The following is a 26,648-nucleotide window of genomic DNA, read 5'->3' on the forward strand; positions in this document are numbered from 1 at the left end:
CTCACCAGGAAGTTTTTGTTTTGGGCACAAACAAAAAACATTTAATTAGGCTCAAGAGAAGAGGACAGTGGACTCAACTCGTGACTGAAGTTGCTAGCTAGTGACTAGCTTGCGGCTAGCTAGTGTTTAAAGAGTCACGTGACAGAACAAAAAGAACTAAAGATGCACGTTAATCTCCTGGATGAAAGTCCTGTGTTTGTTTCACGTAAAAGTCGGGTTACAAGCTGCTCCTATCTTCAGTGGGTGTCCCTGCGGTAACAAGCTAGCGCTGCTGCTAGCACGCCGCTGCTAGCACGCCGCTGCTACTGCCCGAGTCCCCGCTGCCCGAGTCGGGCGTCGAGCCTGGGCTGGTCCCGCTACCTTCGGTGGCTGTCGGGGAAAAAACTAGCGGGAGCTAGCGGGGAACTAGCAGCAGCGCTAGCTAGTTACAGCGGGGAGCTAGCGGGGACAACCACCGAAGGTAGTTGCGGCTTGTAGCCCGACTTTTACGGTATTCTTTCCTATGAACATTTATCTCACAGTAACTTACAACCAACATGGCAGTAGTTTCATTGTGTATTGTTTGTTGTCATCGCTAAATCAGTTATTTTAGTCTGAAAGAGGCAAAAAACATCTATTTTGTTGAAGAAAGTGTTTTTGTATAGAAGTGGCATATTTCCCTGCATAGATGCCGGTTTGCCAAAGTCTCCATGTTTGGGTTTGAGGCACTCGGTTTGTCTCTTTCTGGCTTTGCCAAATCTATTCTCACAGTGTGTCGATTTCAGAAGAATAAAAAGATTTCAACAATCGTCTGCCTGCTGTGATGTATTAATTACTCACTTTAATTGATTATGTTGCCAAGTAAAGTCCACCGGGGTCAGGGCTTGCGAAACGTCTGATGTATGCTGACATTTATTTTTTTTAAAAGCCCATTTATTTGTGCCAAAAGTTCACTTCCTGGTTGTGATCGTATTGCTTGGCAAGCAACATTGGGTTAGAAAAGTGCTGACAATTATCAGTGACATACTGGGCCCTGGGATAATACATACAGTCCTATTGTGCAACTGTGTGAGTCTACAGAATCCCCAAAATATAAATCACACTGGAATACATTGACTACATGAGCTTTTAATGTCAAAGTGTTGACAGGACGGATGGTTGCCAGAGGATTTGTCTGGTAGCTGCTGTTTCTTTGGGGGAGGAGGGGTGGGGGGGGGGCAGTCAACTTTAGTTGCACTCCACGGTGTGACCCGTTGCTCTGCACTCTACCTGACAATGTGGGATTGTACTGGCTTCCAGTTCGTCTTAATGGAAGTCAGCTGTGTTTTTTTTTTTCCTCTTTCTTTTTCCCTGCCATCAGAATGTTGTCCCACCAGGAAGCGATCCAGTGAAAACAGAATGACAGAGTGAGCTGAGGAGGGATGGAAAAAAGAGAGAGAGAGAGCGAGAAATGGAAAAGTTAAAATTACGGCGAGGAGGGAGTCCAACAGAAATACAGCAGACTTACCGAGAAGGAGAACAAACACACGATTCCTGCGGGACTCCTGACAGACGATACTTTTCCTTGTTTTTCACCAGGAACATTCTCAGGGTTGAGTTTCTCAATCCAAGTAACCCAATAACGCATTATTATTATTCATTCATATAGCTTTTTGGTAATTTTCAAGATCAGAAACGACTGATTTTAAATTGGCTGTGAGACAATTCCACTAGTGAGAACCATATTTAGTGATATGAGTAAAAAAAAACATGTGCACGAAGCGGTTCCCTGTTCCTCATTACCCTATTAATTAAGTGTTGAGTCACCTGCAAATAAAGGCTCAATGGGGTTTAGTCGCTTCGCCCAATAAACAGAGAACGCGACGGCACAGTGAGCCTCGACGTCCATAAATTAGAAGTGAGATTATTCACTGAGAAAAAATGACTGGATTTTATTTACAATTAAAAGGAAAAGAGAACGTTCCCTGGATCCCACTGAAAGAGAAATCGGGCGAACAGGAAGTGACGCTCTATCGGCAAGTTTTCCGTTCTTCCTCGTGGCTCGCTCGCATCCTCGCATCCTTACATCCTTCCTATCTGGGACTTAGCTCCGCCCCTTACGTGCCCACCTGATGAATCCCCGGCACCGCCTCCGGAGAACAGATGACATTCCCTCTTGCCGGGTCCTCAGCTGTCCGGAGGAGCGGCTTCAGTGCGGCGCTCGATACGTCGCGAGTCCATTTACGCGGCGGCGGGTCACGACGCCGTCTCGCCGACGGATCAAGCCTGTCTTTTTAACAGCTCCCCCCGCCTCGCCTCGCCTCGCCATCAGCCGCCCCGCCCGCCACGACTGGCCTCAAAAAGAAATGCCATGTGGCTGAAAGCTTCTATTACTCAACTCGCTGAACAACAAGAAGGAATTACCTCTCTGCCTGCACCAAGTACATGTTCCATCACTAAAGAGGTGGTTCACTGACACATCTGGATGATTGCTCTGCACATTTCGCTGCAGTGCTGAGTGGAGATGCTGCCAGATGGCTGCGGAGCCTTTTTTTTTTAATATGTTTTATTTATTTTTTTCTGATGCGAGGTGGTCCACTCAACATAACCACTCTGCACCACCTTCTGCCGGCTAGAAAACTGATGGAGAAGTTTAGACTTCATAGGAATAGTTTTTCAGCATCACCCCATGAAAACAGAAGTGCAATATTAGCTAGATTAAGTGCACAGCATAATTATAAATATAATCTGTTAATCTGGTCGGGGTCTTTTAGATTTGGTTTTGGATCAATTTCAATATCCAATCCGTCACAAAATACCCAAAAACTTGAAAGCGACGACAAGACGGCGACTCGGAAGTTCTCCGGTACCCGGAGAGTTAGCGGTTAGCGGTTAGCTGGAGCACCTCACAGTCAGCCTGCACTACCCGGGTACCGGAAATCTGTTTTGAGGGACTGCAAAGTCGTCACCTGATGGCGGGGAACAGATACAATACATATATTTATATATCTTTTTTTGGATTTCCTTAAATTTAATCCCAGAAGGCTGGACGGACGGGGGCGAGCTGGTTAGCGTGCTCATTTCAGTAGATTTTACATAATGTCAACGTGTTAACCTCTTCACATTGTCTTCATTTTTTTAAATGTTAAATGTAAACTCCAGCCACATCTTCTTGCACACTGCACCTTTTTAAAGAAATACTCCTCCCGAGGTGTACGACACACTGAAACCCCTCTGGGCCTCAAAGTTGGCCCTGAAGTGTTTTTCACTCTGCTTGGAAACAGCGGTGTCAAAAGCTCACGTAGGCGACCTAGTTTCATAGGAACAAACCATAATTACGCTCGTGGAACGTCTCATACTGCAGGACTGGTTTTAAGAGATTTATGGAAGTTTTAATACTTTAATTCCACGGTGGAACCTGGATGATTGCCAGCAGAACCCTTTGTAACGGCTGACTTACAACCGCTCCGAAGCGAGAGCTGCAAACTTCACGTTGGATATTCAAATGATACGAATGTGTGGAGACGTCACTTTCATGACTTTCACTTTTAGCTTTTGAAGCTTTATTACTTCACATTTTATGCAATGGTATGCCCTTTATGTTGAGCGTTGTGGATCGCATGAGGCAGCTAGCGGTCACTCCCGGGTGTGGACGAGTCTGGTGAGGTAGGCAGGTAGGTAGGTAGGTAGGTAGGCAAGTAAGTAAGTAGGTAGGTAGGTAGGTAGGTAGGTAGACAGGTAAGTAAGTAGGTAGGTAAGTAGGTAGGTAGGCAGGTAGAATGTAGGTAGGTAGACAGGTAGGTAGGTAGGTAAGTAGGTAGGTAGGTAGGTAGGTGGGCAGGTAGAAGGTAGGTAGGCAGGTAGGTAGGTAAGTAGGTAGGTAGGTAGGTAGGTGGGCAGGTAGAAGGAAGGTAGGTAGGTAGGTAGGTAGACGGGTAGGTAGGTAGGTAGGTAGGCAGGTAGAAGGTAGGTAGGCAGGTAGGTAGGTAGGTAGGTAGGTAGGCAGGTAGAAGGTAGGTAGGTAAGTAGGCAGGTAGAATGTAGGTAGGTAGGTAGACAGGTAGGTAGGTAGGTAGGTGGGCAGGTAGAAGGTAGGTAGGTAGGTAGACGGGTAGGTAGGTAGGTAGGCAGGTAGAAGGTAGGTAGGCAGGCAGGTAAGTAGGTAGGTAGGTAGGTAGGTAGGTAGGCAGGTAGAAGGTAGGTAGGCAGGTAGGTAGGTAGGTAAGTAGGTAGGTAAGTAGGTAGGTGGGCAGGTAGAAGGTAGGTAGGTAGGTAGACGGGTAGGTAGGTAGATAGGCAGGCAGGTAAGTAGGTAGGTAGGTATATGCAAAGTATATGCAGTGTATATACAGTGAAATAGAAGTGTGTACAGTGACTAACGACGGGGATTGTTCGGGACTCATTTTCACCGTTTGGTGAAAATTCTTTGTCATAAATATTTAATGCATTTTAGCATTAATTAAATTGTTTTTGTGCTACTACAATTGTTCCTTATTCTTCTCTTTTTATGGAACCAATATTTTCTGAAGGCCAAATGAGAACCAGTTGTGTTTTTCATTAAACTTTCCTCTTGCGACCTTCCAGTAGTTCACTTTTCAACCTGTTTTCTTGTACTTTTCATTCCTTGTTTTCTGCTCGTCTTCTTATTTCTTCCCACCAATGCTCAAAATTCACACACACACATACACAAATAATGATTAACCAATACTCCACCAAACACACACACTCACATAACTGAATTCATGCAGCTTCACACTAATTGCTCTGCACATTAACCTCTTTTTCTGTGACCCGGCCCTCGCTCTCATTAGTCAACCCGGAGGCCGAGCGCGTTGCATCTGAACTTTAGAGGCGTTACGTGTTGCTCTCCAGACTCTGCTGCTCTCCTCCCGGCGGCCATCTTTGCGATTGAGCTTCCCACCCCTCTAACTTCCTCTTTAAAGGAGCAATCCATACTGAATCACGTGTTGCTGAACGGAGAGAGTGACGGAGAGAGGGAGAGGGAGGGAGAGAGGGAGAGAGTAAGGGAGCGAGATAGAGGGAGTGAGGGAAAGAGACTGAGGGAGGGAGAGAGGGACATTGAGTGAGGGAGAGAGTGAAGGAGAGAGAGAGGGAAAGTGAGGGAGAGAGTAAGAGGGAGAGAGAGAAGGAAGAGACTGACGGAGAGAGTAAGGGAGCGAGATAGAGGGAGTGAGGGAGAGAAAAGGAGGGAGGGAGAGAGGGACATTGAGTGAGGGAGAGAGAGGGACATTGAGTGAGGGAGAGAGAGGGAAAGTGAGGGGGAGAGAGTGAAAAAGAGAGTGAGTGAGAGTGAGTAAGAAAGAGAGAGCGAGAGAGACAAAGTGAGGGAGAGAGAGTGAGAACGACCCCGAGGAGACCGATTAAGGGAAGGTAAGAAGGACAGATGAGAGCTGACAAGAAGATAGAGAGAGAGAGAGGTCAGGATGAGGGGAGAGAAAGGGAGAGAGAGAGGGAGTAAGAGAGAGGGAGAGGGGTCAGTATGAGGGGAGATGAGGGTAAAGTCAAGAAGCAGACTTTAAGATAAGTGACGCGAACAAAGACAATAACATCAAGAATTGTTCAGGAGACACGAAAGCGAGAGATGGAAGGTGAGGGGAGCAAAACAAAACAAAAAAAGACAAATGTTTTCCTGCGTGGACACCGTCCAGAGAAAACCTCCAGATTGATGAAAAAGGAAAAGGAGGAGAGGCCGGAGAGTCCAAAGAAAACGTCAGAGGTGCCGGGGAGTGATGGGAAAAGACTTTGAGAAGGCCAGGCCGGGGAAGAAGGAAATAGACGAGACGAAGTGTTCAAAAATAAGCCCGGGGGGAGTAATTAACCTCAACAGATACACAGATTATACCACAATAATACGACAAGGCAATAAAGCATTTAGCCAAACAAACACACACATGCTGTTACGCAAAGGAGAAGAAGTGTTCACTGCAACACAATTACTTTTTTTCCCCTCTCAGTCTTCCAAAAAGCGTGCGAATGTTCAGGTTTCTCTGCCAGCAGCCATTAAAACCTCCAGAGTGACTGAGAGTTGCCAGTTTCTAACACAACAATAGGCCCAATTTGTCCAAATTAGTTGGCGGTTTTCTGTTATTAGCGGCGCACAACAACAGAAACCACAGCGACGCAGCGTCTGCTTGTAAAAGACCAGTAAAACCAGTAACTTAACAAACAGTAAAAAAAAACAACATCAAAACAATGGTGAAAGAATATCTACTGTATATATTTATTTATAAAACTTGTGGATGGAACCAAGCATTCTCTCCCTTTTTACTCAAACAAATCCTCTCCTCTTTTTTCGTTTCCCCCTCCACAATAAAAGCCCCAGCTCTTTACGTACATAATAACAACACCCTTTAACAGTGCATTATTGGTGATACAGTGCTGCCTCTCGTCCCTTATTGCTTAATAACATACTGTATAGATGTGATATGTTTTTTTTAACATGAAAACAAGCAGAAACCTGATTTGACCTCGTGACACCATCAGATAATTAAGTTTAAAGGAAGTTAAAAAAGACTTCTTAATGTTTTAAATGTAATTTTATTGTTTCAGAGACTGAATACTGACATGTAAACAATATTGTCATTGCACAAATACACAAATTATTAACTATTAACTGATTGTTCCTCAATAATCCAATCAATTATCTGAAAAACAGTTATTCAGGAGGATGATTCATCAGGCTGTTCAGACCAGGTGACCTATATTAATAAAAAGGTAGATCTATAGAAATGTTTATTTTCTTGTAGATAATTACTTATGTCATCAAAGGAAAAATGAAACTTTCTTTTGAAACAAAAGTAGCAATTCCAAGAGACCATTTAGGACTTTGAAATCACTTCAGACTACAAGTCTGTTGATTAATCTGGAAAAATAATCAACATGTAAATTAATAATAACAAATAAGTTGCTGCTCAGACACACATTAATCAAACTTAACCAAAAAAAAAACAAAGGATCCTCATTCAACTAACACACATCCAACAAATAACGAAATAAATGTATATAGCACTTTTAAAAACATGGTTTACAAAGTGCTTCCACAGAAAAGCAAAGCGTAGACACAAACCAAATGTCGGTAAACAAAAAAAGACCATACCATGAAGGTATTAAACACAACCAAACCAAACAAATAGCCAAAACGAACCGAAGAAAACAATCAAATATAGAAAATATACAAACAAAAGAACCGCATAATAGATCATAAAGAACACATAAAACGACGACATCACTTAAAAGCAATTCTACAAAAATGGCATTTAAAAGACGTTATTGATTGCATGGAGTTGAAGGTCAACCGGTGGAGGTGAAGGTCAAACCCAGGAGGTTCATAAGGAAGTAAACACAGCGGAGGGAGACGCCCAGACGGAAAGATTTCCAGACCCGCGGGCCGCGAGAGCCCCTCAGTGTCGACGCGCTGAAGGCTGTAACAAAGCAATTTATAGGTAGATTAAGTTTCTCCCATAAAAATGATTATTCAGCCGCAGCGGTAGCTAAAGTGAAAGACTCAGTGTTCGGCGCTGCTTTATTAAAGCATTAAAGTCCGTTACCTGTCGTACACGGAACAAATTATGTTCTGTTAGGAATGCATTAACCTTGATGTATGGCCCTATTTGTGTGCGTGCGCGTGTGTGTGTGTGTGTGTGTGTGTGTGTGTAGTTTTTTAGCACTGATTACACTTCAATCCAAGCACAGAATGCAGCGTTCGTATCATTAAGACCGCCGCCGCTTCCTCACCTCGCTGTCTTCTCGCTTCTTGCCGTCTTCTCGTCTCTGTTCTTTGTACTACTCTGTTTGCTTTTTGCCACGTTCTTCTCTCTCTCTCTCTCTCTCTCTCTCTCTCTTTCTCTCTCGCGCTCACACATTAACGCCTTTGGAGCTTCAAAGTACAATAACGAGCATACGTGTTGGCCGACGCATCGGTGGTGGCACTTATCTGCCGTGTTTGGCGGCAACAGCGACGGCCTGCTTCCACGCGGCGCCAATGAAACGCCTGCATGGTGCCGGGGAGCGCTTCATCCCAAAAGTGCGTCTTATCGCCCCTCGAAACACAATTGTGTGATGGACAAGCGTCTTCTTTGCTTTTTCTTATCTATCCAGGCGACCATCTATCTATATGACGTGCGGTATTGACATTGAGCCGCTTCACACTTTGTGTTGGACGAGCTTGTCGCCGCTCGATCTGACAGCCGCGGCGTCGGGGCGAGCGGGGCAATTTGTCGGAGGCGAGGCGGCGATAAGGGCGCGGCCCTCGCCGGCGACGCCAGATCCGCTCCCAAGAGTGTTTTTTTTTGTCTTTCTGTCTTTGTTATGATGTTGTCTGTCTGAAGTATGAAGCTCAATCCTTCACATTTTCCACACTGACGTTAACGGTGCTTTTTGGGAAAAGTTCAAGGGTTTTTAACTTGGTACAACCACTGTGGTTGTATAGAAGTCTATGCTTCATGTGTTAAAGCTGCATTCTCTCCTCTGACAACCAGGGGGCAACTCCTCTGGTTGTATAGAAGTCTGTGTGTTAAAGCTGCATTATCTCATGACCACCAGGGTATATAACCAGAGGAATTGTCTCCTCTGGCTGTATAGAAATGTATGCTTCATGTGTTAAAGCTGCATTCTCTCTCCTGGTCACCAGGGGGCGACTCCTCTGGTTGTATAGAAGTATATGCTTCATGTGTTAAAGCTGCATTATCTCTCCTGGTCACCAGGGGGCGACTCCTCTGGTTGTATAGAAGTCTATGCTTCATTTATTAAACCTGCATTCTCTCTCCTGACCACCAGAAGACGACTCCTCTGGTTGTATAGAAGTTCATATAAATTAATCTACTTCTCTCTTGATGTATTCCCTCAGTAAACATTGTAAACAGGAGTTTAGGGTCTCAAAAACAAACAATGATGTTCAGAAACCAACAAACGTTACATGGAAACACAGAAGCAGTCAAGCATTATCATGGGATGGGAAGCCCGACGGTTACGTCACATCAGACGAAAAGTGAATTCATTCAAATCAGCTTTTTTTTAAAAAGTCAAACCAGACACACGCCGGGTCGGTCCGGCTCAACGCGTCGTGTCAGCGCTGCGGGGCGACGGCCTCGTTGGCTCCGGCGTGTTGATACATCTGTTGTTCTGTTCACTGAGTGAGACATTCGGTTGCGCTCGTAAAACTCTTTACTATCCCTCGGTCTGGAGCTGCACCTCGGTGGTCCCCCTCTCCCGCCTGTTTGTGCTCACGCTTGGTTTGTTACGATGTGGAATGGGCTCGGCGAGCGCCTTGCTCGTGGGCACACACCACCATCGCAGGTTGCTCTTTTACTCACCGCAGTCTGGCGCGCCTCAGCGTGACGGAGCACCGCGGGGAGGCTAATAGGGTGTGATTTATTGAGTGGCTCAAGCGGACCTCTGGCTATGAGCCTAATATCCTTAATGTGAACACATGCATGTGCAACACACACACACACAAACACACACATGCAATCAGAGAGGTGTCATGCACCCCTGCTTTGCAATGTCTGGATAGAAACAGGATTACAAACACACACACAAACACACACACACACACACGCTGGCCCTTACCAACAAAGAAACAATTAATCTCCGATAAGCCGGGCCAAGCAGCACCAGGTGTTCAATTAGTTACCTGCATGTGTGCGCGCGTGTGCGTCCATGTGTGTGTGCGTGTGCGTGTGTGTGTGTGTGTGTGTGAGAGAGAGACTCTCATTGGAAATTGGGTTGAAACTGATTCATTGGCACATCAAGGCAAGGGTGGTGGCACCTGTGTGTGTGTGTGTGTGTGTGTGTGTGTGTGTGTGTGTGTGTGTGTGTGTGTGTGTGTGTGTGTGAGTGTGTGTGTGAGAGAGGGAGAAATCGAGAGGCTCTGCATGTTAATTCGTTTGAAATTGACTCATTGGAACACTGGGGTAAGAGAGGTTGGCACCACTGTGTGTCTGTGGGATTGTGTGTGTGTGTGTGTGTGTGTGTGTGTGTGTGTGTGTGTGTGTGTGTGTGTGTGTGTGTGTGTGTGTGACAGCTAATAGGGTCTAAATTGATTCACTGGCAGGGCTGGTGGCACCGGGGGCGAGTCCGCACATCTACCGGGGGAGAGACAGACAGATGGACTCAGGGAGAGAGAGAGAGAGCGAGAGAGAGAGAGAGCGAGAGAGAGAGAGAGAGAGAGAGAGAGAGAGAGAGAGAGATTGAATAGGTGGGTCTCACTTGACACTTCAGAGGCGGGTCTACGTCCAACCAGCACAGCTGCTTTGTGTGACAACCAGTGTGTGTGTGTGTGTGTGTGTGTGTGTGTGTGTGTGTGTGTGTGTGTGTGTGTGTGTGTGTGTGTGTGTGTGTGTGTGGAAGGAGCATCTGGAGCCCCTCTGACATTTTCAACTCCTGTCTGCACTGGCTTGACATCTCACAGCTCAATGATTTTTAACTCAGTCACACACACACACACACACACACACACACACACACACACACGCAGAGTTTGGTGAGAACATGTATGTTATCACCAGAACGTCACAGACACGACAATGTTGTAGTTTTGCCACCGAGCAAAGAAAAAGAGTTTTTAAAAGGGAAAAACTAAAAATGTCATTTATTTTGTGTATTTTGTGTATTTAGTGTCATAATAAGCACGTCAGCATTGGTATTCAACCTTCAATTGGTACCACGTTGTTTAACAAAAAAATCTAAAAGGCCCATTTCACATTTGCATACATGGAGTTAAAGATTAAAACCAGACTTTTTTGTATGAAAAGATGTATTGCATGTGCCTTCAGAGGAATGTGAGTAAATTGTTTATTTGGGGGGAAAAAAAGAACCTTAACTAAATGATAAATGTTCTGCTTTGTCTAACTCTGACGCTCTGGATCCAAAACTAATACTTAATGAATTCACTGAGGTTACAACCCCCCCTCAAAAAAAAGAGCTCCTTCCCCAGCAGTTTTCTGAGTGCCTAAATGTGACCATTTGTTACAATAAGTGCAAAATTGATGTTGGTTATATTTAGTGTTGTGCTTCAGGGCTCACATCAACATCTCATCCAGCCAACACAGCGTTCTCTTGAACACTATAATGATGTTCCAATGGAAAACAGTGAGATGGACAGAAACAGAGAGCAGGCTCTTTACACACACACACACACACACACACACACACACACACACACACACACACACACACACAGACTTAAATAATGTGCATGCGGGACCACTGGACTGTAATCACACTTAGCGGGTCGGTACACTCTGACCACTACACGTACACGCCGGTTTCTCCAAAACCACAAATATGAGCTATTAGACAAAAAACGTATCGTGTGCAAAACAACAAAGTTTGGATGGCTGCTTGGATGTAGTTTGTTTAGACTGCAGACTTTGGTGCTCTCAAGTGGAGGTGCAATCAAAAGGGTCCTGCGATTGGAAGGGCTGTAATTAAAAGGGGCCCAATTCCAATATGGCCGCCGCACCCTTCAACCTTTGGAAAGGCGTGTACATTTTAGTTTCAGTACCTTCCCCTAAGCCGCCAACAACCTTAACTCTGCACCACAGTGATAGCCCCCATCTCCAACACCACCACCAACACTAACCCCTCCCATATATATATATATATATATATATATATATATATATATATATATAGGGCTGGAAATATTCTAAATATCATATGATACATGTATATATAACATTTGACCTTTTTTTACCTTTTCATTTTATTTGATAGATTCCTGACATTGACGTCCTTCCATATGCTATAAAAATTTAATTAAGTAGTAATAATATGTTGATATATACTGAACCTAGTGTCTGCAATATGCTTGCTGTAGCTATAACTGCGTCTGGAGTTTCAACAGACGGTGACCAATCCCGGGGTCTCGACCTCGAATTGAATGGGAGCGATTCACAGGTGTAGAGTAGCCAGACATAATACGCCTGTAATGTTTTGAAAGGGTTTTGATTCCTCAGTGAACTTCCTCCACCCCGGGGCTCACAAACACCACGGCTGCCCGGTGTGCGACGCACAGCCGATACCCATTTGTCGTGACCGACGTCATGTGGTTCTCATTCAGTCGCGTGTAATGAAGTTAGCTCGGGCCGAGGGCCGAGAGCCGGAGGGCCGGATCGCCGGATCGCATGGACTCTATAAGCGAGTGTATGTCGGAGAGGGAGAGGCTGAGTGACAGGTGGAGTCGTGGCAATAATATGAAGTGAGCTGATTGGGAACATGAGGGTTGCATCTGCCCTCCAAATAAAAAACGGCTGAAGTCTCAGTGTCACCTTTCAGCCTTCTTTTTTTTGCTTTTCTTTTTTTTACTCTGCAGAAAGGAGGACATCGAACAAAGGCAGAGCGGAGCAAAGGGGACGGATAAAGGTTATCTCCACACAAAGAAAAACACGTTTTCTTTTGAAGTTTTCTCGACACTTGAAAAGGAGAGAAAAAAAGCTAATTTCTTCTTCTAGCAGTTCAGCATCCTGGTTAAGTCTCAGCCAATGAAACCTCAATTTTGTGGCATTTCTGTGATCATTCTGGATATTTAACGTTTCAATTCAGGCTCTCACTGATGTAGTATTAGATAGTAGGTCATTATCTATGTGCAGAATTCAAACAATTTCAGCTTGAAATTGCTCAAAAGGACGGAGAAAGACACTTACTGTGGCAGGAAATAAATTGTGCATTAAAATGTAGCCGGTTCAGTGTATTGGACATGGGGGGAAATACAGACTGCATGTTCATGTTACTGTATTTGTAACAACGATTTGAGTAGAAAGCCCTTTTGAACTTTGCAGAACCCCCAGGTGTGATATTCAGAAAACTTTAAGTCCTTGGAAAGATTTTAACAGCCTGCAATGTTTCATCTACAGTCCAACGTTTATTGGATTTAAATGACTGCTGGTAAAATGTGCCGTGCCGACAGACTTCCTGAAGAATTCATAAGCCCCATCAATGTCTTGGCCACAACTCAACTTCTGTGACAAAACTGTAAATAGGATTTTTTTTTAGCCTCTCTCATGGTTTTAGGACAGAGAAATTGGTACTAAATCCTAAAAAAAAAAACCTGCACAAGCTCACCGTGAATTTAAACTAAGGGGGAAAAAAAATACTTTTGCTAATTTGTGCCAAAAAAAGAAAAAAAGAAGAGATAAACACTGTGTTCTCTCAATTACTCGAACTGCCCCGGGCTGTAAGACACAAAGGGACGGAGCCCACTTCAGATGCTGAGAAACCTTTTAAATTCTGTCTGTATCTGCGTCAAAAAAATCTTGGCTGGAAGACAGATTATAAAAATTCTCCCTTCAACCCGAGCTGGGCATTCAGACTCTCGTTAAAACACCTTTACCTTGTTTCATGTGTCTCCCCTCTGTCTGGGGGGAAAGCGAGCTAGAGACAGTTGCCCCGGATGCCTTGTCATATTCTGCACCCGACCCATCCGTCCAACCCGACTCCCATCTCCTGTAATCTGCCGGCCCAGTAGGGATTGACCGCCTCCTTCATAACCTTTATCTCTCTGCACAGGCTCCACTGGACTCTCTTTCCTTCCCTCCTTGTGGTTGTAAGCTGTGATCCACTGTCAACTCCCATCAAACAGGTCAGGTGGAAGACAAGAGCAGTGGAAGGGACACTGCTACTGACCCAGCAATCCCTCCCTCTCTTCCACGCTTGTACAAGGAGACACTGACAAGCACCCTTCGCTGGCTGGCGATTCAGGGTGATGATCACTTCCCAAACAAGTCAAGGCAACAGCGTCGCCTTAGAGAACAAGAGAGCTTTGCTTTGCATCCAGAGTTGTGAAAGCGAGACGCTTTCTTCCCGACTGACCCAGCTTTTTCCGCACACTGTCTTCCGCGATTGTACAAGAAGACACTGACAAGCACCCTTCACCACTGGCAGGCAAAGGGTGATGATCACATCCTAAACAAGTCAAGGCAACAGCGTCCCCTTGGAAAACCAGACAGCTTTGCATTGAAAGTTGTGAACGCAAGACATTTTCTTCCCGACTGACCCAGCTTTTCTGCACCCTCTCTTCCATGATTGCACAGGGAGACACTGACAAGCAAAGGGTGATGATCACATGCCAGACACGTCAAGGCAACAGCGTCGCCTTCGAAAACAAGAGAGCTTTGCTTTGCATCCAAAGTTGTGAAAGCGAGACATTTTCTTCCCGACTGACCCAGCTTTTCCGCACCCTCTCTTCCACGATTGCACAGGGAGACACTGACAAGCACTCTTCGCCACTGGCAGGCAAAGGGTGATTGATGATCACATCCTAAACAAGTCAAAGCAACAGCGTCAACTTAGAAAACAAGAGTTTTGCTTTGCATCAAAAGTTGTGAAAGCGAGACATTTTCTTCCCGTTTGAGATGCTTGACTTTGTGTTCATAACCCAATTGAGTGTGAGATGTCATTCTTCAGCCTTCTCCGGTTCTCTCCGCGACGCTCGGGTTCAGCTCGACCGTGCTCTTTGGTATTATTGTGTTTTTCAGCACAAAACATTCAGTTTTCTCAAGAGGTAACGGAACGGCGTCTTCTTCAGCGACAGAGACTGCTTGAAAGGCCTGTTGATGTGCATCGCATCCTCTCTAATTGACTCTATACAAAGGCTTCTTCTTCACGTCCAAGGCTGTCCATACACTGTTATAAGGTAAATTGCGGGAAGAACTATTATGAAATTTCCCCCGGCAGAGACATGAGAACAACCAAGAACAAGACGTACTTCTTAAGATAAACAGCACTTTAACCTTCAACAGAAAGGTATGTTATGAAACAGAAGCTCCGTCTTCTTCCAGTTAAAGGGTTAAGAAACCTTCTTTTCACTTTCCCAGAAAACATTATGTATTTATTTGTGATTATGAGATAATATAAATGAAACTTATTATTAGTTATAGTAACATGTTATTGGCAATGCTCTCAAACTTGTGTGGAAACTTGTAATACATGGAAACCCTCAGAAAAAAAGGTTTATTTTAAAGCTTATCCATGATTGTGTGTTGATACAAATATATATATTTTGTGTTGCCCGCAATGTCAAATATGGCCACTAGACCAAACTGACCTCACAGACATGCACTATCCTTGTTTTTCTATCCCTGCTATGTTAATCAACCTCCATGTACATTGTTTTATATTACATTAATTGGTGTAACAAATTACATTATGGATATAATTATATGGTCTTTGCAAATTATTGCACTCAGCAATCTCTGACTATTTGCAGTAAGTCATTATTTCATAGCTATTGTCACAGCTTTGTGTTGACTGATCAACACTTTATTGTGTACCTCACTCTTGTTTTGGAGTCAACTCCAGAGGATTCATTGGGAAAACGGGGAATTGATAATAAATTGTTATCACTGAACATAGAACAATAAAATCTAGCAGATCGTGTCCTCTGAAAGACCGTGTTATAATGGCCGAGACATCGTCGCTAATTAGCCCGTCATTAGCTTCCACTCCACAACACCCCGTGAACGCGATACGATCTCCAACGCACGCACACACACTCAGACGGAGCTCATTAGGCCCAAGATGCAGGGTCACGCTGAGGGACCGAGGGGGACAGATGTGAGGAATGGGTGAAGAGAAAGGCTTGATGAGGAGATAACGAAGAGGGATAATAAGACGGAGGGGGAGATTAAGAGAGTGTGAAGTGAAAAAGAAAGCGGGAACAGCATGAAGGGCCGGACGTCAGGGACAAGGATCAGAAAGGTGGAGGAAGAGGGGATGAGGACTAGTGAGGTTTACAAGCAGCTGTCAGTGGACTTGAGGGGTTTTAAAACCTATTGGGTATAAACCCTGTGGGTGTGAAAGCCACTTTGGGGGTCACACACCTACAAAACAGCAGCTCCATGGAGGAAAAGTGCCTCTCAATTGTTGTTTTCAACTATTTAAAATGGAAAATGTTTCCCTCAGTGATCTTAATGGACTTAATTATGCTTTCAAGAAATACCTCTCTGCCACGCTGCTCTCATTAAATGTAATAATACATGATTTTGTGTTTAAGTATGACTTGTTTTTTTTTTTGTCACCATCATAGTTGTGGTGCATTATGCGTATCTTACATGACGGCCACTTTGTGTGTGTGTGTGTGTGTGTGTGTGTGTGTGTGTGTGTGTCTGTGCTCCCAGAAACCCATCAACAACCTGCTGTATTGAAGAAGACTTAAAACCAGCGATTGAGACATAAACTCATGTTTACAATGTTTACTAAGGGAATAAATCAAGAAAGAAGTAGAAGTAGACTTCTATACAACCATAGGAGTCACCCTGGTGGTCAGTAGAGGGATTGCAGCTTTAACACATGAAGCATCGACTTCTATACAACCAGAGGAGTCGCCCCCTGGTGGTCAGTAGAGAGCATGCAAGTTTACAGCACTTCACACCTGGAGGTTGCCGCCTGTGTGGGACGTTTAGGTTTGACCTGTACAGTTACTGTACAGTAAGTGTTACTGTTGTTGTCCAGGTAGAGGATTTTTTTTTTTAAATAGTGTACTCTACACAGCTATAAACACATCAATGTGGCGTTTAATTAATTTAAATTGCAGTTAAAAACAACTGTACCTTTGGGTATGTAACTGCTCAAGTCAGGAACTAAAGGTGGGACCTGAAAAAAAACACCAGAGAGAAAGAGATAACGGGCAATTTCTTCTTGATCAAAAGCTTTTAGTGGGTTTATCATTAGAGGCAGCGACTGAATCGCCTTCTAGTCTTCTCTAATAGGGGCAGATAGAGACAGCAAATTAACTGTATTACAAGTAAACTGGGAACTGGACAATTAGACGACTGTGAGCACACACACACACACACACTCACACACTCACACACAGCAGCCCCTCTTTCTATGCCTGAGAGAGTATAAGAAACAGGAATTGCACGCTTACTGGTGTATTTTAAAATGTCATGACTTTCCCAGGTTTTCCGTGACTGTATGAACCCTGAATTTAACAAAAAGTATGGTAAAATAAGTTATCGTTGCTTTTGCTTGACACTAAAGGTGGTCTCCGACATTAAGGTCCTGTGTTGGTTTGACCACTCAGACCTTTAGGCGACAGAGATGGCAAGTCGGGAGAGAGAGAACGGCAAAATATTCCATCTGTCTATAAACGGGGAATAGTGAGCAGCTGCATGCATGTGATACACCGGGGGTCAATCCCCAAAGGACAAAACTTGAAAGAAGTTGTTGAAATTGTTATGGAAATACAGATTGAGACCACCTCTGCTGGTCCCCCTCCGTGTTTTTCTCTGCCTCCATTTCCCTCCACCTGCCCACGATCACACCGTATTACTCTGCATCCTACCTGCCGCTCTTCCTCTCCACTTTTCCACCGTTCCTCCCTCCCTGTCTCTCTTCTCCCATTCCATCTCTCAGTGGGCGGTCTCCAAGAGAAAGGTGGTCCACTTTTGAATCCGCTGCTTCTTTGAAGTCTCGCCATCTTTCCTCTCGTCTGTTTTCCCTCTCGTCTGCTCGCGTCCTCTTCTTATCTACCCAAATATCTAACCACCCCCGCCCTGCTCTATTTCTTTTCTCGCCCAACTTTGGGTCCTCGTTTTCTGCAACTTTTTCTTCTCCCTCCCCTCCTCTATTTCCCCCTCGTCCCCTGTTGTCTCCCCTTCCCTTTGATCCGGTAAGTTCTCCAAGTATTTCGCCATTTGCTTGGAGGCATTTCTCATTGGCCCAACTTGACTTTGACGTTGGACAACGTTTGGACACTCAACTAGAGCGAGAGAAATGTTGAAGAAACTCTTCTATCCGCCGCCCAGCAAGGGGCAGGAAGTTGTTCGCTTTACGACATTGCGAATCTAAGAGTTCCTTTTGTTGCTGAAAAGACGCACGGGTGAATAACCGCTCCTTGCATGCACCTTAAAATACACTTTTTTTTATTGTCAAGAGGTTAGATTGCGTGGTCAGAAGAGGAAGACGTTGGCTGTGTAATCCCACTTGCTCCGTGAGACGAAATGAGAAAGTCAATCCTCAGGAGTGAACAGGAGAGGGTTGGATTATTATTGTTGTTGTTGTTGTTGTTAAGCAGAAGCCATTTTTCTCTATATTCATTCGAACAGTTATGCACGCAAGACCTTTGACTAATTGGAGGTTAGGGAGGGAGGTGTCATGCTAATGCATGAAATTATAGAAGCTGAAATGGATCCATTTGAACTTCCTTTATTAAATGTACACAGTGTGGTATTAATATAGCTCTCACAGACGATAGCATTAGCTTGCTAGCTAGCAGTACTGACATGTCACCAGCATGTTGCAGAGTTCACTGTTGACGGGTTTCATTGTGAAGCTCTTAAAGCACATCGTGCCATTTTCAGTTGAGTAACCAAATAATTAAGTGACACGTGCTGTCGTAAATGCACATTTTATCTTTGAGTTTTTGGTTGATTATTTTTATGCGTCGTTTCTTTCCTCTCAACTTTAGTTTTGATCTGTCTATTTGACTTTTGTCGTTACGCACTTTTACAGAGTGCTTCCTATATGGGGTGTGAACATGAAAGTGATAAAATGTAGTATTTAAATTAAAGTGAGAATTCAAAGCACACAGTATACCTTACATGACACAAATAAACATTTATATAGATGCCTATATGCCTGTTTATATGTTGAGCGTCTTTCTTTTAAAAGCATATTAATTATTGCAAACTCGGCGTAAATGAATGTCATAAACACATGAATACAACATCTTTACATGACTTTTCCAAAACTTTTGGGACTTTATTTTTTTCAAGGACTTTTCCAGGTCTGGAAATATCCATTTTGAAATGACTCCTCCAGGTTTTCCATGACCGGAGAGAAACTAATAAAGAAAAGACAAGGTAACTGAAGATTTTTTGGGAAAGACTTTTGGGGTTGTTGTTTTTCATAATTCCATGAGTGTTCCAGGTTTTCCATGACCGTAAGAACCGTGATCATTACCCGGCACGATAAAATGACGACGTAAAATTTCCGCCAGACGTAGATTTAAACAACGACTTGACGGGTCGGCGGAGGCAAACTACCGTGAGGCGGTAACTCAGTAAAACGTAAGAGAAAAGAATGGGACCCGGGGAGGAGGAGGAGGAGGAGGCCTTTAGCTCCTGAAAACACGTTAGCTCCTAAAAATAAAATGACTCCGGTGACTTGCTTTCGACGCTTTTATGTACATGCAGCGGTGAACTCGCAGCAGCCTTTTTGCGTGCCGTACGTCCCGTGGCTGTGAACAGACAGCTCTAATTTTAATTCATTAGACTCAGCTCATTTGCCTCGCAGCAAACAGCCAGCATTAGTCAGACAGCGCTGAGCGGTAGAGGGGCTGAGAATAACACAAAGAGATGCTTGCCTCAGCATCCGGAGCGCCGCTGCTCTGCTTGTTAGGGCTCCACGGACACAGCGGTTGGGCTGGGATCGGGCCAACGGCTCTTTATGGAACAGTATGTTACACATTATGGTATTACTCACATCCACTTGGATCCTCGAGTCGCTGAAACAGAACGATGGGGAAAGTTTGTTCTGATCTAAACGAGCAGAAAATCTCTCCGTGCTCTGATTTCGACCTTATATCGTGTATATTTGTTAGAAAAATTGTTACTCGACACCGATTGTAAAATCATTAATCAGGGCATTTATTTCTTACAGTTTGATTAAGTTGGGGAGAGTTCACACGTATGTCACAGGCCATGAAAAGGCCCTATAATAGAGCAGAAATGTTTTTCTGCACCAATATTCAATAACTTTAACATGTCTCGCGCTCACTTTTCCAATCTTAACAAACCGAAGTACGCCATCCCTCTCGCGATCAGATGGAAATGGAAAGGCATCAGGCCACGCTGCACACCGGCAAAGCCCCAAATATCAAGAAGAGGGAACTCTTACAATAACCTTGAGAAAAAAGAAAAAAAAATCTCGGATGGCGACAAGCCCGCCGTTGCATCTCCAGAGATTAATTAAGAACATATTCTCATGGACGGAAACAAATTACTCTGCAGCAGAACTTTTCTATTTGTTCTCTATTTTGTGCTCTTCCTGCATTTCCTCCTCTCCTGCCGCGTGATTATTTTCTCAGTACGACAAGCTGCAGTGTACAGCGCACACATGCCAATTTACATACATCAGGACACAACAGAATATGCAGGCGGATGCTATATACACGCTTCTGCGCAACACAATTTCTCAAAAACACAGTCTCTGGTCGCTTCCTGCTGTTAAGAAGGGGAAAAGGGTGGGGAACTTGTTTTTCCATTACTCTCTCTGCACTCACCTCCTTTCTCCTCAAAGGAGCCCTCCACTCGCAGGTGAGCCCTCCCAGGAATAGTTTAACAGCGGGTGCGGGCAGGGTGGTCACGGTGATGCATGGGCGAACAGCGCACAGCGGGCTGCACGCGGCGAGGAGGAGATGAGAAGTCGGAAAAGGGAGGGCATGAGAAGGCAGTCTGAGAGGTGATAAAAGCAGAAGGAGAGGGGGGGGGGGGAGGGAGGAGGATGAGAGGAAAGGGGCAGAGAAGAAAAGAGAGGTGAAGAGTGAGCGGAGAGGACGGGAAGTGGGAGAAGAAATATGGAGGATGAGCAAAGTGAGGAGGAGAAAGTTGGGCAGACTTCAAAGAAAAGCAGGAGATTAAACACGGGACCACCGCAGCATGCGGCACCCTGCTGGGGCAGGGAGGGAGGGAGTCAGCAGAGAAAGAAAGAAAGCAGACAGAACATGGACGCAGCGCAAGGAGGGAGGATCATTTTTAGCTTTTGTTCTCGCTGCAAGGTGACGCAGGTTTCGATCCCTTCCTGCTAAACGTGAGCAGCGTTAGTCTCCATCCGCTAGCCGGCTGCTCAGCCAGCCGCTGTGCAGCTATTGTTCTGCTTATCATCATGAAACAGCACTTTAATGAGTTAATTGCTTGTGCTAATTGGGTGGCTTTCATCAAATATAAACGGAAAAACAAGTCATCAACTTGGGCTTTTTGTTCACGTTTTGAAGCCGCTCGTCGACCGTCTACACGCTGGCGCGACAGCAAAATAAATAAAAAATACATTTGATCATGTTTCTACATTGAGAAAACCTTAAACAGTTAAGCATTGCATTTTGAAAATTAGATATTGTCTTGTTCAAAGTCTTCATACGGTCATAAGCATTTTGGCCACTGCCGTATATTGGATTATACGGCATACATGTGTTACGGAGTGGGGTAAGAAAGAGGACCCAAATGCCAAAGCAACGGTGCAAAAGAATATTTATTTCCAAAACTGGACAAGGACAAGACTCTAACAGGCCGAGAGGAAAACAGGTAGAAGAAACAAAAACAGGACTCAAAAAACAGAGATCCGACAGACTGACCACAGTCAAAATGGCAGCACAATCTCACACTGAGGTACAAGACACACAGGGTTTAAATACACAGGGACTGCAGGTGATTGGACACAGCTGGAAACAATTAGCAGACAATCAAAGAGACAGAAAGTGCAGCTTCAACGTAAAACAGGAAACAAAACACACCAACATCATACCACTATGCGTATGTGTACTCTACATATTTTAATTAATAAACTATTTGCATCACGTTTGAGGAGTCTGCTAATTCCTTTCCATGTGTCAGCGACATGAATGGATACTAATGGCTGCTTGGAAGACAGACGAAGATGAATCATGTTTTACAGCATGCATTTGAGGTTTTAATAAATAGTGCACACTAGTGTGGTGGCCCTTTAACAGATTAATTATCCCACTCGTAAAACAACATCCACATAACGGGTCCTGACTCCCACATCTAGTATCCAACATGCAAAGTTTCAGCATCTTACAGCATCCCTGCAACACTTTGCAGGGATCAGTCACACAGTTTTATGTACGTGTCCATGCACGCATAAACTTCTCAGTTTATACCACATGCAAAACCACACACACACACACACACACACACACACACACACACACAGGAGCTTAACCTCATTCCAGCAACGCACCCACTCACTCAGAACCATAATCAGGTTTCGGGCCGCTCGGCCCGTCTCCCGGCCGGTGACATCCATCACGCCAGCAGCCAGTTTGAGTAACTCCGTGATGAAGAAGCACAAATCTGATAGCGGCATCGATTCATCCCATTATGACATTACTGGCAGGCTTCAATCCAGTAATGCAGCGTTCATATTCTGTCAGCGGGGACCGGTGTTATAGAATATGGCTGTTCACCTTCATGTGGGTCCTCTTCTTTTATTTTTTTTTTAATCGATAGCTGGAAACACAGTCTGAGTTCTCGTCGATAATTGCTAAGAAGGATGTAAACTCAGGGACGATCAATAGTGAGTCATTTAATGAGATAAGTAAGTACTGCAAATAGCGTCAGGAGTGGTGAAATATATTACAACCGCATTGTGTTCCTACAATTCAAGGGACGACTTTTAATCCTCTTTTATTTTTATTTCAAATGATAGTTTTGGATCCAGTCCATGAAACACACAGGACCTTTTCTTGAATGCACCCAACAACACTTTCCATACCACTGGGAGGTCTAAATATCGAGCAAACTCTTAATTTACAGCTGTTCTTGTTATAAGTGCCTTGCTTAAAGGCCAGTTGCCAGTGTTGCTGGGGCACTGACGTATGGCTGCAAGCAACTTCTGGGAAAATACTGCTGATGTCCTGCTACATCTACGCCTATTATTCCGTAATGCGAGTGTGAAAACAGCCTATTAGTTGGCGAGGCTGCACTCTGTACGGCTGATGTGCTCCTAATGGTCCCTCTGGGTTCACTGGAGAGTCCCGATATATCAGTCCAGCTCCCTCCTCTCCCGTCTGTCTTCGTTTTTAGACCCTTTTTCTTTTTTTTTTTCCGCGGCGAGGACAGCGGTATGACTGAGCCGCTGCTGTAATGATCATCTGGTTAGCAAGGAAGGTTTCCTCAATTTACCTGGATTTTTGCTGCAGGTCAGACGAGTACATTGTATCTGAAAACTTTTTTGCTCTAAAACGAGCTTCTCACCATTTTGAAAACCATCGTTGTCTGACAGAATGAACTGAAGACACAATTTAACATTTAGATTACAATATGAGGAAAACTAAATGTGCCCTCGTCTGATGAAATCCCAACATCTACACTTTTGCAAAACTGCAAATTACGTTTTAGGAAGATTAACTGGTTTCATAAACATAATGCTAATTTGTGGGTGTTTTAAAACAGTGGAGTCCATTGTGACTCACTGTGATAATTTACCAACCGTACAACTTACCGTAAAAGTCGGGTTACAAGCCGTTACTACCTTCAGTGGGTGTTTACCGCTAGCTCCCCGATGTAGGTGGCTAGCGCTACTGCCAGCTCCCTGCTAGCTCCCTGCAGTAGGCGGCTAGCGCTACTGCCAGCTCCCTGCTAGCTCCCCGCTGTAGGCAGCTAGCACTACTGCCAGCTCCCTGCTAGCTCACCAGTAGCTCTCCGCTAGTTCCCCGACAACCACCGAAGGTAGCGTGACCAGCCCCGGCTCGATGCCCGACTCGGGCAGCGGGGGACGTGGGCAGTAGCAGCGGGGAGCTAGCAGCAGCGCTAGCTTGCTACAGCGGGGACACCCACCAAAGGTACGAGCGGCTTGTAACCCGACTTTTACGGTAAATTATTTTTTATTGTGGCACGTCTCTGACCCACACTTTTCCAATCCTAACAAGATCACGACCATTCACCCGATCTCGCGATAAGGCGTATAAATAGCGCAATATTTCCGCGAAACGGTCGCGGTTACGTCGAGGTATCAGAACCACTTGGTTAGGTTTAGGGAGAACATCATGGTTGGCTAAAAATGTGTTAGATATGTATGAAAATGACAAAAAAAATATCCGTGTAGGACCACCAGTCTCAAACAGTAGTCTGCTGGGTGCAAGTCCTGTGTTTGTTTGTTTTCCTGGTAACGATCATCTTTTTTATAAATGATGTACAGATTAATTATTTAATCCACATCTGCAGCTTTTGTCAAGCGACAGCTAAATACTGTGTATTTATCATTTTCAATGTCTGAAGATCACTTTTGTCAAGGTAAGTGCATGTGGACACTTTATCTGACTGGTGCTTGATCTCACAGCAGACAGAACAATTACAGGTATACAAAACACAGTATAATCATTACAATACCACGATGCAGTCACAATACCACACGTCTGATGGTCAGATATGGAATTATTAAGAATCCAACCAGTCTGTGTGTTTGTTTTTGGGGCGGATGTAGCTTCAGGAGGGGCTTGCTTGGCTTTTTAGATGCATTTTAAAAAAGTAAACAGGTTTCTGGAAAGTACAAGTTTATTGATTGAGCCTTTGAAAAATTCCTCAAAGCAACAAACCCAAAATCAAACGGTTCTGAACCTGTAGTTTATATTTATTGATATTTAAAAACACTTTGACATAACACGGTGTCACTGTTTTTTATTTCATGAGAAGTTCTATAGGGTAAAATAAAAGAAGAATACTTCAATTTGCTTCGTATTGTAGTAGTAGTAATTAAAAGTTAAAACAGCTCATCGACGTCACACTCGGCCAAGACAGCCAATCGGATCAAGCAAGAGGCGGGCTTTATTCCTTTAACCACTTCCTTCCTGTTTTCGTGTGGTATGCACAGCGGAGAATTCAAAAGAAAATGGCGACCTCCGACGAGGCGCTAATATTAGCGGTATTTAATTACAAAGAGCTTTATAATTCTAGATCGAAACCTTTTTTTTTTTTAAATATCATGAACCCAAAACTTCCGCTTCTTTGTGATCTTTTTCCTCCCCCTGAAGGTCTTCCGCTCACTTCTAAATTCAACCAAAATACAAAAAGCGGTCGAGTGGCCGCTGGAGCTTAGACGTAGCGTCAGAAATAAACTCCCCGGGCTCCGAAATCTCTCTCAGACTTCACCTCATGAGCCATTTCTCCTTTTGCCTCTCGGTTGCAGAGGCTCCAGCCAAAGTCCTCGGCAAAAGAGTCCCCCGGAGGTGTTTATCGTGACGTTGTGTGTTCATAAAGAAAAAGAAGAAGAGCGTCGATGTCGATGCCAAGTACTGGCAGTCGTTTGGCTGCGACGGCTCGCGACTTGGCACGCGATTAACGCAAAATCACTTCCTCGTTGTCGTTCACGGGAATTGTCTCAGCTTCTGAAGGGTGGCAGGGAAATATTCTTGGACACAGTACTCAGTTAATTACCTGAACTTGTTAGCAGCTAATTGCGCAGAATGAGGCGTGTGTGTATGTGTGTGTATGTGTGTGTGTGTGTTCTGCACTCACCATTGTGTTGGGACTCACTGTCTAAGAGAATGATAGAAGACAATAGCACACATTGATGTTCCCGCTCGTCTCGTGTCGTCAGATTTAAGCTTTATTGTAAATGGTTCCGTTGGACAAAAAAAAAAAAAAAGTAATCTTATTTTATGAGATTTTCCTGCATGAACAAAGTCTGTGAAAACCAAATCTCCTTCCACAATCTGTATGATTGGATGATCTCTTTATCCCGGACACACTCGCATACAACCCGCGGACACATTTCCCACAGTCGACGCCTCTCTATTAGACGATGATTCAACAGTAATCTCGGGGGTTTGAGGTCAGGGCGGCCCTTGCGATTGTGTTACCTTAAGCTGTAATGCTGGGGGCACCTTCCACTTATGTTGTAGGGCGCTTTGAATCAAAGCATCCATCATATTCTACAAATTATGACTCTTTTTTTCATATTCATGAGACGCTCAGATCCTCCATCGGGTCGCACATGTCTGTTTCTCGTGTCAAAGGCTGAATTTAAATAAGCATACCAATACCTGTGAGCTTTGATTGAATATGCAGAGTATTACTCTTCCTTCCTCCTTTGTGTCCTCTCTGCAGTTTAGCATACTTATTACATTATTTCCTTATATTTGCATGTAATTAAGCGAGAGCTTTGAGAGCTGAAGACAGTTTGTGTTTATCGGTTTGGATATCTAAATATGTCACAGCCAAGGAAGAGGGTATGGATTATTAATGTATGATGTGAAGCCACCTGGGTCAACGTGCTGCAAAGAAAGCTTAAGCAGGGTCTCAGGGTTCAATCCCCCCATCGTGGTCGAAACCAAAAAAACACATCCACTGAAGGTGCGATGAGCTCCTTTGGAGCATAACAACCACCGCTGATTTGTATTCAGCGGATGCTTTAATAGGTCCTCAAAGTCTGTTCCATCTGTGAGAAGCTGCATAGTAAGTAGGCCAGTATTTGTGATTATTGCCCCACGAGCAGCCTCCGAATTATGGATGATTAATGCTTCCCTCTGTCTCTCTCTCTTTCTGTTAAAAGGTAGGGGTCTGAACCCTGCCGACACCGCCGGGTGAAGCGCCGTCTCCTCCGAGAACAAAAAGCTAGCGAGCACGACACGTTCCAAACACACGACCCGACGATGTGCTCGCCGAGAGAAAAGATGCACGTGTGTTTGTTGAAATGTGGTAAGTTGAAAGTTGTAAGTTGAAAATTGTAAGTTGAAATCAGGTATAGTTAGAGTATAGATAAGCTGAAATACATGTGTTGAAAGGACAGGGTAGATATGTATAGAACTCTCTGTGACTTCCTGTGTGCTGATAATGTATTGCAACAAGAATGGAGGCGTTTAATAGGTGTAAAAAAATATAAAAGTAATAGTTAGGAGTTATGTGGTTAACATCTACTGAGATGCCTCTGGCGGCTCCTGTAGTTTCATCCCCTGGATCAGATCTTTCTGGATAACGTCAGCTGAGCTCGCT

Source organism: Clinocottus analis, unplaced genomic scaffold (assembly GCF_023055335.1).
Source record: "Clinocottus analis isolate CAN_PGR_092001 unplaced genomic scaffold, fCliAna1.0.p SCAF_8, whole genome shotgun sequence".
NCBI lineage: Eukaryota > Metazoa > Chordata > Actinopteri > Perciformes > Cottidae > Clinocottus > Clinocottus analis.